Consider the following 11,872-nt stretch of genomic DNA (forward strand, 5'->3'; position numbering starts at 1 on the left):
AAATTTATTCCAATTGCAAGTAAAGAATTTCACGGACGTCATAATCCTACCAGATTTCATCATAATAGATTTAACCATTTCCGGGTAAACTGAGCCTGGCGATCCAAAAAGGATTTACAGAGAAACGGATGAACATACCGAAATATTGAATAAAATGTGCGATGATTTGTGCAGGGTACAAAATGGACTATGAAACAATATATACGATTTCTGATAAACTTGAAGCTCAGACCTTCATGCAAAATCCCAGATACCGAGCGGAGGAGAGAATGAACGAAACAAGAATCAACAGATGGAATGAAGACAGAACGACGATCACTAGGGAAATTCAGAAGCCGATGGGCACTTATTTCGACCAGGCAAGAGGTGTAGATTTATTTTTAAGGATTTATAAAAAACACAAAACCTTATTCACATCGGTTTACTATATCTGCCTGTCTATCACACGCATTTTTCTCGGAGATAGTTGTAGCGATTGACAGTTAGTTACATCCTTTTACGTCGAATTTAATGGGGGGTTCCCATACATGCGAAAGGGGGGTGTAAATTTTTTTTTCATCAAATATAGTCATGTGGGGTATCAAATTAAAGGTCTCGGTTAGTACTCTTCGGTATTAGTTTTGACATTTGTTGGAAAGGTGGAGAATTCTGGGGGTTGAAAGTGATCATTTCTTTAACGGACCCATTCTCAGAAACTATTATACTTAACCAAACCAAATTTGGTGGAAATCGCACTATTACTAACAAAGTTATGATAGGTCAAAGCTGTCGCTCCTGTGCAAATTCAAGACTTCAAGACAATATCACTTGAAAGTGGATATTCTCACATAATATTTGCATATATTACGTGCTACATATTAATGAGACAAATGCACAGTTAAATCTTAAACCTTTCATACCTGAAGCGTCTAGCTTCCGGTTTCCCAACTTTTTATACTTTTATCCATTTTTTTATCTAACGAGACATCACACTTAACGTTGAACAATAGCAGAAGCCTACATTAGCGGTATAGCACAAAAACGAAGACAAATCGGGATTCAAAACTGGTGAAACTGAAACTGAAAAATTTAAAAGCACAGACATTTTAAGATAGCTCCCTAATTTTTGGTGACTTCTGTCTATTGCGATTGGAGACAGTTGTGGTGCTTCTATTTCGCAGATGTGAAGGGGCTTTTTTAACAATCAATTTTCGATTACATCATTTAAAAGAATCCAGTGAGCCTCCGCATAGTTAACCATTTCGATACAGCTTGATACGGACATTCACTGAAAACCTCAACATACTCAATAGCAATCTTTCTCCTCTTGTTTAAAGCATCAACTCCGCATTTGAATTTGTTTAACTTATCGCTTTTAAAATAGATCAGATGAAATCAACAATCCAAGATACCATAGACTCCACATCTCTTTTGGGCTGGCTTCATCACGTCCGGAATGAGTTTCGTATTCATAAGCGCTACATGATACGCATATGAAAATACCCATTAGAGCCAGCCACTCCGTGGATAAAAGTAAGTAATTTTATCTTCACGGATTGTGGTTGGGGCATTGCTCAGCTGAGCGTCAGATGCTGGTGCCCTTCCGATAATGTGAAGGCCAGTATCTGCGCAAACCACTCCTAGCATCTATTGACAAGATCCATGATCCTCAGAGGTTACAGTATTGCGAGAGCGTGGCCGATCTTCCTGTTGTACATCTGCTTTCGCCATGTATCACTTCGCGAACTATTATTGACCCAGCATGCCGGGCTGCAGAATCGTAGAATGTTGGAGCTATTGCGCGATTTATGCATTGTATTAATGAACTGACCGAGTAACGATTGTACTTGGAGTTCACTCAATTGCCGGTTGGGCTATGAAATCATCAACGCTTTATAGTTTATCGTTTATTGTGTGGGCACTTTGAATGCATTATAGCCACGCACACCATGGCGTAGGGGAAAAAAGATAAAATGGCTCCGAGCATAATCTCATGTGTGATCATCATGGAGAGCCTGACTGATGCCTGCTTGCTTAGCAAATAATTAACTCTTTGGATTTGTGCAATACTTCACTGGTCAAGCACAAACAAAATAGAAATCTTGCAATAATTCACATCTTTAAGACAACGTTGAGAAAGATGCAATTTCCTCTCAGAAAATTGGCTTTTTCCTTTGGTTGGTATAAATTGAGTTGCATGATTTCTTAATTAACATTAATATGTCATTATTGGTCAAAGAAATCTTGAACAATTACCAAAGCCTTCTCGTTGCATCTTCAAGGCTTGTTCTTGAAAAACACTTTGCCATGGGCGATCTAGAGGACGAATCTGAAATCTAGCTTTAGACTTCGAAGATAAAGGAGAAAGGCAAAGATCAGCGGATTTCTGCGAAAGATACAATCAACGGTAAGATGAATAAAATGATCGGCACCTTCCTCTTTAAGGAAATGTGCAATGAATATCTCGTCTCATGCGGTGAAGAGGTAGGATAGGTTTTAATATGATTATTGTCAATGAGTACTCAAGCGTAGCTTCGGTCATTAACCCTTTTTCTCAGAACAAAATTGATTTACATTGTAAGGAAATATAAAGCTGTGATTAGCTTATCTCTTAACACATGTTAGTGCTTGTAATTTGGCGCAAACACTTGAAGCATAGCAGGTCCATTATGCTTACTTCATCTAATCACTCAGATTTCTATAGCTTTAAATGCCTCATCCGGCTGTTTTAACCCTATCTTGAGGAGAGACTTATGTGCGCATTATTTTTAGTAACTCCAGAAATAGATATGACTTTAACGCTTCCAACTTGTGTTAGTTTAACGTGAGTAAATCGAAAATTGTATATAACACCAGAGTGTTAACGGGCTGATCCGTTATCACATGAAATACTACCTTGTGCGACGATGACAAGGGTCCTAAACGTGGAACCACAAAGTGCTAAAATAAAAGAAAAACTCAAAAATTGTTCTGTAGGTTCGAACATTAATATGGAACAAAGGTTGCCTAGAATTTGGTAAGCCAAGAATGACCCTTAGATAAGCAAGAGTCGTCGAACTCATTAGGCACTTTCATTGACAGCAGCCACTTAATTGTGTTGCCACAACTTCTCCACGAGGAGAGAAGGTTACAAGAAAAGGAAACAGCCAAAGTAAACGCGCGAAGTGCTCCCTCTGTCAGGAGTGAACGTTCGCCAAAGACAGCAGACTAAAATCAGTCAGAATAAATGAGCAAGAAAAAATAAATCAGAAGCGAACAGAACTCGCTCAGTAAACTGCAAGGAAAGCACTGAATGTACAAATGCGGATTAAACACCTGAATGGGGCATAGATTGTAATCCAGACAACAAACCACCTCTTTCAATTACTGCCAATGTGTCTCAAGGATTTTCGAGAAGTCTGCACACTTTCTCCACTACTTTTGGTCATGCAGCTCTAGAAAGGCCCACTTGGTGGCTATTCTGAGAGTGAATTTCACCGCATGGCGCACAGCAACAAAGTCGTCGCCCTTTCTCAACCCGGTTAGCTGTCCATCATCACTTTTGCCTTTTCGTCAACACATCCATGAGTATCTGGCCCGTACGTTAACAAAGTTCTTCCTTCGTTATCATCCCAGAACAGAATAATCCATAACACGACCCAGACATAAGTTGATGAAAACTTGGAGTTACGAATAAGAGTGGCGGTCATTCTCCACGTGCTACTCCCACGTAGAAGCACAAAACAACAGGAACAGTTTCAACTTAACCTTGATGTTGAGATAATTAACTTTCAAGATTTTGGACAAAACAATTATTCGCAGATTCAGCACTGTTAATACGTTGAGTGATATCCAGTTTGCGGCAGAAATTACGCTACCTAAATAAACAAGCTTTTCCATTCAACCCCTCCATGTCCTCCAGCTAAGGTAACAAGTAACAGAGTATATCACCGAAAACCATCCAAAAAGGTATCGGCAACATGATGCAACTCTGGCGGACTCCGCTTTGGACTTCAATTTCGTCTGAGATTTCATTCCCATGCCGCAAGTGACACTTTTCGCCATCACATGTCCCTCTGAGAATAAGTACTAGCTTCCGCGCCGGAAGCCTGAAATAGTCGCGGTTCACGCTGTAGAAAACCTTCTCGAAATCGATGCGCACTGTTTCAAAGTTACCCGCAGAGTGTTTATGTGGTCGGTGCAGAAGGATCTAGAGCTTCCGCACTGGTCCGGCTTTCTTCAACTTACTGGCAAAACTCCCAAATTCTGAGTACGTTATTATCAAAGATAATTACGTTTCTGTATAGCGAAGCAGTCCATATCCGTATGGTATAGTGGTTCGCCATGTCATCGAACAGAGTCGACACTTTACGCGACGTAATACAAGATACGTGGTAAAGTGGTCCTTCCACTTCCGCAATTGATCATCATTATGAATGGAAAGCCAGCCTGCAAGCCCTCTCATGATGCAGAATATAGTAGTGAAGTTCTGCTTCCTTTTCCAATACAATAGTGTAGAATGTCTTTTGTTACGTTGCACAGGGCACCGCGCTCAGTCCCGTTTGCCGCAACCAAGAGAATTGTTAACACCTTACATTCATCGAGCCCCTCCACTTTTCCACAATCAATCAAGTCCTGTGACGTCCTTCTTTGACGTGGCCGACAGGTAAAAGCATTTTTCTAGGGACACCGTCATCATCGATATTGCTGTACATGCTCTGTATGTCGTTTGCGGAACAACAAATTTTTTCCAATGTTCGACGACATTCAGATCGGAGAAATAGCTCGTACTGAATTTGGGAGGCCGAGGCTCTGTTCCCTTGCAAGCAGATGCAATAATGACCAGGAAGCAAAGATTGGACGATGGGCTCTTTCAAGTCTAATTTTTGCACCAACAAACAAAACAATTTCTAAATGTACTGCTGATCTTGATGCCGATCTGATTAAATGTTCGTTTCCGATCAGTGGCAAAAACCTGTGCTCGAACATTGTGGCGGCGGTTATCAGGTCCACGTCTCCCCATAAAATGAAGAAGTAAGCTGTTTTCAAGGCCCACGTTGGTATTAAGATTACCCTTCACGATCATATTGTTACTGTGTTACTGCGATGTTTTTCAATCTGGAGAGCTAAATCCGGTCACAATCGTGGCTTGCCCGCCAGCAACAGTCCAATACCGGATTCGCATCTGTAGGAGAAGTATTCTCCACACTCCCACCATTTCACTTGCTAAGTTAGAAAATTAGCATTCTAGAGACTCCTGAACGTGTACAATAACCAAAGTTCGTTGTGACAGAGACGGAGGAAAGGTGGTCGACAAAATTTTTCCTAACAACGCATATGACTTAGAGGAAGCTATGCAAGTATGTCTCATTGTTCAAAATACAGAATACGCCGGAGTCCATATAATGTGGCGCCTTCATGCAGGATACGCTCAGGGAAATAGAAATTTATGCAGCTCGAGAGACAGGTGCATATTGTCCTAATCTGCATTCTTGACGAAAGAATCACCAGCACATCTAAAACAGATGAAGATTAAATGCTTCCTAGGATACCAAACGAACTCGCAAGTAAACTACTCCCTTCTAGAGTCCATTTTCTATTAAAAAGGAGTAAAGTATAATCTACTTCTGCGGAGTTCCTGAATCTTTCATCAGGCATATGCTTTCGTTATGGACTAAGGTTCTTCTTCCTCTTCAGCCTTTATCCCGTTCAAAAACGGGGTCGGCTCGTTGTGATCGGTTGCGCCATTTGCTCTATCGAACACTTATTCTAGATGTAATCGCAAGGCTTTCAAGTCAGCATCCAAGGTTTGTTGTTTCAGTCGTCCTTTTGGCCGTTTACCATCGATTCCGATATGCAGATCAATCTTGGCAAATGATTAGAGCGAATTACGTGACCATACCATCGAAGATGCCTCTCGCCATTTTTACACGATTGGCGTAGTCTCAATATCGATCGGGGATATCCACATTCCGAATATGATCAAGAGGTGTTACGCCACTAGTTCAACGCAACATCTTCGTCTCCATCACCGCGAGGCACTGTTGTCTTTTATAATCTGCCAACCTTCAGAACTAAAATTAAATTTTAGATATGAAACGTGAGTTGATACGTCGATCGCAAAGAGCATCAGTTTTGGAATGCCAGAGCGATAAATCTACGAAGACAGCACTTCATGAATTGACGGCAAAAATTGAAAAGTCTATGTCCGAAAAAGAATACGCCTTAGGCGCATTCATGGACAGTGCCTTCAATTATGTCTCATTCGCGGCAATTTCTGATGCGGCAAAACAGCATGGAATCGAACCGTTGTTAATCAGTTGGATCCTTCACATACTAAAATGGAGAAAAATCTACAGTCTATTGAGGCAGGATATCTCCCACAGTGTTCTCTCTCTCTTCTGTCATGGCTCCTGGTAATGGGTACCCTGATATGACTCCAGGGGAACAAAAAGTTTTCGCGCAAGCATTTGCGGACGATCTAGCCATCCACTCACTTCGAGGTGAAACGGAAAGCAACTAACGACGCGTATAGACTAGATACCATTGGAGCGTGGAAAGGCGACCAATCATACGGTCATGCGTCTATGTGGAAATTCCTTGACAAACATTCGGTAACTCTAATGCCGGCCGATCATATGGTTTCCATATTCGTCTTTGAAAAGACATACACTGTCGTAATCACAAAAAAAAAGAATCGTCGATAAATGGCCTTGAGCCTTTTCAGATTAGAGACTTAATAATCTTCACCGACAGGTCAGTCATAGAGGATGGATCGGGCACAGGGGTGTTCTCGGGGAATCCAATTATGGAACTGGCCCGATCCCTAAGAAAAATGACCATCATATTCCAGGCGGAGATTTATGCCATTTCATTGGCAGCAGGAGAATGTGTGCGACAAAAATGGAGGGGTCGCACCATTTGAATCAATTTCGACAGTCGGGCAGCATTATCAGCACCGACATATCAAGCCAGTTGGTGTGGAGCTGTCATCAGGTGCTGCTGAAACTTGGCCGACTGAACCAAACATTCCTGATGTGGGTGCCGAGTCACTCAAACATCGCCCACAATGGTGGGGCCAGAACCAGCTTTTGGCGTCCGGCCATTCACTGTCCAGTCTACTCTGATGGGTGAAATGGCAAGGATTCACGCAGCCGAGTGGAACAATTTGAACTCTTGCCGGTAGACGAAAATCCTTTCGAAAGAACCTGGGGTCGCCAGAGCGGCATTTTTGTTGTCCCTTAAGAAGTGGGACATGAAAACCCTAGTAGGGCTTTTAACGGGACACTGCTCTTTAAACTACCATATGGTAAAGATTGGGGCGATGATTTGCGCTATGTACAGCCAATGTGAGGAGGAGGCGGCCCTGCACTTTATATGCAGCTACCTAGCCTCCTCAGATCTCAGACGAAGACACCCTAAGGTTCTCTTCAATGAAGAAAACTCACACTCTCTGCCATTGAAGCCATTATTTACGAGGATAGTACAATAGGCCTAACAATGGCCTGAGTGCTCGGAGCTGTGACTTCCCCTAGTCAACTAAACTAACTAACTAACTAACTAACTATTCAAGTACAACTAGTTCTGCACTCAGCTATTTCATAGATGGGAAAACAAGCAATTCAATCAATGTATTTAGATTTCAAATATAATTGCATGAGGGAATCGGTAGGAAAAAGTAATCCTAAATGCTGAGTATTGGAATGCAAAGGAGCAGCTTACCGACATTCTGACTAAAGGATTACGAGAGTACCAATACTTGGGTCCACGACTAAAATTGCCTAAAGTTAGAGCTCGCACAGAAGTAACGGTAGACTACAGGACTACGGTATCCTGTAAAAGGCAATTTTGTCAGCATTGCACTCGACGTGATTATTACCCTCATTTGTCTTATGTAGGTACACATTCACTGCTGACTCCACTGGTGTCCGATATACAATCACGATACAGATCCCTCTATCTAGTGAGATTTGAACCTCGACTTTCCATCGTGACAACCCAGGAGTCCGGTTCTAGCTAGGTCAAGGTTGCGGACACTAGATAAACAACTTTTTGGAGATTTCTAGTTGTAGGATCGAGGTTCAATCCTTTTGTAAACGGTACGAGCTGGCTCTGGAAATCTGAGTCGACTAGATTCTGTCTCTCTTGCCCTTGGCATGGTAGTTATAGTCTGGTGGCATTAAAACGACACATCATAGCGCTAATTGGGCTCCTCGAAGCGTCCATTTATATATGTTTCCCTGGTTGGAGTGGAATATGTGCAATTCGCCAAACTGCAGATATCTCGAGAGAAGCAGGGTGGCTAGTCTTGATCAGTTGCGCCATTTTGCTCTTTCAAAGGCCTGATCTGGATGCAATCGCGAGACTTTCAAATCACAAGAACAAGTTTATCTGTACTACCTGCCGCTCTATTGAAAATAAATGAAATAAAACCTACGGTAGCTATAAGAGAATAGAGCTGGATTAGACCAAGACTGGCTGCGATAGGAATGCAGTCTGAGGCAATAACTTTTCGTAGCATTTTAGCCCCCGGAAAGAGAAAAACTATTATTGTAATTTTGAGGAGAGGTCATTGGTACACCATCTGAGAAGGTTGCCATAGGCACAGATTATCTTTTTTTTAAGTAGGAAAAGTATCTTCTGAAGTTTAGAGTGAAACAGGTTAATCTGCATGATGGAAGTAGTCTTAAAGACGTATGACTTTGCCAGCAAACTTAGCCTTTTTTTTAACTGCGGCTAGAATTCTACGTCCGCTACTAGGAATAACGTGATACCCATCTGTAGGTGAAATCGATTCTGAAGCAGAAGGTGATGTAGGTGCATGGCGTTTCCGTAATATAAATTCTTGACTATCTCATTTTTGCCGGTGATTTGGTGACACTGACAAGAATGATATTCGAGAACCTAGAAGGATGGTTTATTTGGTAAGCATGTTCTTTTTGACGCAGTTCTCCATCATTTTATCTCCAATTGATGGCTAGTAATCTAGCCACCAGTAATTAACCTTTTTGTGACAAACCTTCCAAAAGGCACTGTGGCCCACGTTGGGCGCCATTTCTAAAAACCCAATTTACATTAGAAATGATGATATTTTCGGGGAGAACCAGGATTTTTCTAGGAAAAAACTGTAACTGTGTTTACGTAGTTAACCCGAAAGTCATTTCTCGGCATTCTTCTCATTCATATACTTATTGTATCCACACAGCCCCGAGAAATCTTTTGATCTCCAATTTCATGTGGGATCCTCCTCTAATAAATTCATTCCCAAATCAACGGAATTGGTTAAATCAAGGAAATAATAATACCATAGTACCGTCATGATGACATATCGACTTATAATTAACAAGTAACACGTTTGAAAAGCTTAGAAAATTCCACACTCTCGGCCATCTACATTATCCCCACGAGGCATTACCAAAAACCGAGTACTTTCATCAAGTCGTCCCACTACTGCTGCCACTTACTATACCTTCAAAAGGACTCTGCTGAACATCTGGACAATTTCCTATAAGAATCGCCCATGTTGGGCGCGAGAGCGAGAGAGTGGCGTACGTGACCATAATATTTGAATATCTTTCACTGACATAAAAGTGACGTGTTTTGCAATGGAAATAGCGGATGCTGGTCAGAATCGAGATGCTCTATCTTAACTTGAGCTGATAACATAAAGATGATGTGGACTAGTTTCCAGCATAGACAAAAAATAATCACAACGCGACGCTCCACATGTGTGCGCCGAAAGTACCGCCAAATAGCATAGGAACCCGATCCATTCCATTCAGTTTTCCAAGTGTTTCGAATTTTATCAGTTAAATTACTTTCGGGGGTCTAATCATTTCATAGAACACACAATACGCAAAGGTCAGTGGATTGGAGGAGCTAAGGCTGCTTTATCGTCAAAAAATTCAAATCTCGGAATACATTAGACACAGAAGATTCCAGACTGCGCAGCGCAGGGAGAACCGAAATCTAAATATTTCTAGAAGTGATGGATTCCGGAAGAAGAACTGGATTGACATATGTGCAGTGTGCAAGCTACTTACATGAGCTATATTAAGCCGCCTCGCCGGATATTACCTCCTCTCCGCTACTCCTGGACCGCTGCCGTTTCACCTATTACCCCAATGGACAGCACTGTCACCACTTCTATCCCTAGGCAGAACTTAACCCACTATCACCCTAATCGCAACGCGGGATACGTTCCAACTAGCCATAAACTATTCAATTGCCGCCGCGGTATCTTTTGCCTCTACTTACATATACAATTATTAACAATTTAGAAGCCCGAATTCTTTTCACCAGAGGTCCTACGGTCAGAGTGTAAACATTCTATTGAGGCTGCGCGTACTCTCACTGTCTCTGGTCTACTTGTTCGCGGTGCGTCCGCTCCGGGGTAAAAATACAATCAGATTTGCCCGAAAGTCCCAACCCACTCTACCGAACTCGCTGAAGAAAGTGCAATCTAAGTTCCACGAAACTAATTATTAATAAAAATCAAGTGTTTATGACCGAACACTTGGAGTTTTCATGGAGTACTGTTTTATTGCGATAATTGACGCCGGCGCATTTTCATTTTCTTTCCTGAGAGCCGAGGCGCACAAAAAAATGAGGCCTTACACCACTATTATGGCAGATGAGGAAGAAATTCGAATCAGACTACAGTGAACAGCTGATTTGGGCTATGAACACACGCAGATGAAACTTAAAAACTTTGGTTCGACTCTTCGATTTTCCAATTGTTCTTGACTAAACAGGCTGAACTTTCATCTGAATCCATTCAAATCAGATTCAATCTACTTCATAGGAAAGATACATTAGAAACTTACGAAAGCTCAACTTGACATCTTATAACTGTACAATTATTTTTTTACGTACTGTACGCCACCACTTACCTCTACTTTCATGAGGAAGTCAATCGTGCCCTATCTATTCGAGGCAAAAACCGTTATTCCGCAGCGAAGTTTGACAGTCACTGCTGGTGCAAACGGAACAAAGACGCTCAGTTGTGGTTGATACATTGAGACGTGAAGAGGTTACCCCAGATTGGGCATTGTGGGAAAACAAACAAACAAAAACAACGGATAATCCCGAACTTAGGAGGCCACGGTATACTTGTGGGTTGCTTATAACTTGGACGGTGGACTCCATATTGCTCTATGCGACTATAAATTCGGAAAGGAGTCAAGAGAAGGACGCAATGGGATTAGAAAGCACTACATATTTTTGCAACAGAAGTACAAGCACTTATGCAAATTTCTTAGCATTATGAAGTGTGAGGCTGGGGTTGGGTGAGAAGAACATGACAGGAAGATATTAAGTTATATCTCGAGCTTATTCAAAACACGAACTTGAAAACATTTCGAAGTGTCTCCTGCACAACCCTCCGTGGAACAGAAAGTCAGAAAAAATAAAGAACTTAATTGTGAACATTATTAATGTGGTTAAATTTCCAACAAACTTCTATGATTCCTCACAAGCGCCGCGCCTCAATGCGGTGACCGCTAAATATGTTGTGGAATTCTTAAAAAGGTGGCAGTTAAATTCCACCCGTATAGTCGCCGGGTATCTGTGGTTTAGGGTCAACGAGGACAAGTTCTCCCAATATCAATCCATTTCCGCAAGTCCTTATTCCCTATAACAAAGCTAATCTCCTGATCGACAGGGAAGACTTCGGTCGCTACTCGCATCCTCAATATGTCCTTCCACCCAAATAAAAAGGAATACGCCACTCACTCATTTACTTAACTTTCACCTCAGTCGACGCAGAAGGTCGGGCCCCGATCCTACTGAGAAATGAGCAAGGGTTCTTGACGCATGGACGGCATCAAGGCGTAAGTGAAGTAGTTCCTTCAAGACAAATACGTAAATATTGGTACCCTCACTGGAAAGACCGAGGAACTCGCAAGAACCCTTC

The 11,872-nt window shown here is 41.8% G+C and overlaps 1 protein-coding gene across 2 annotated transcripts in view; it reads right to left on the reverse strand.

Moving 5' to 3' along the window:
- The window catches only part of LOC119657207 (prolyl 4-hydroxylase subunit alpha-1-like), a 68,519-nt gene extending 57,986 nt beyond the window's left edge, over nt 1-10,533 (reverse strand). The window contains exon 1 of one of the 2 annotated variants that reach the window (XM_038064017.1): nt 10,036-10,533. The gene's annotated coding sequence lies outside the window, so the exon portion shown is untranslated. Of the gene's footprint in view, nt 1-10,001 lie in introns of both variants that reach the window. The other variant, XM_038064015.1, reaches the window with a different exon arrangement.
- Nucleotides 10,534-11,872: the final 1,339 nt, after the last annotated feature.

Source organism: Hermetia illucens, chromosome 5, assembly GCF_905115235.1.
Source record: "Hermetia illucens chromosome 5, iHerIll2.2.curated.20191125, whole genome shotgun sequence".
NCBI lineage: Eukaryota > Metazoa > Arthropoda > Insecta > Diptera > Stratiomyidae > Hermetia > Hermetia illucens.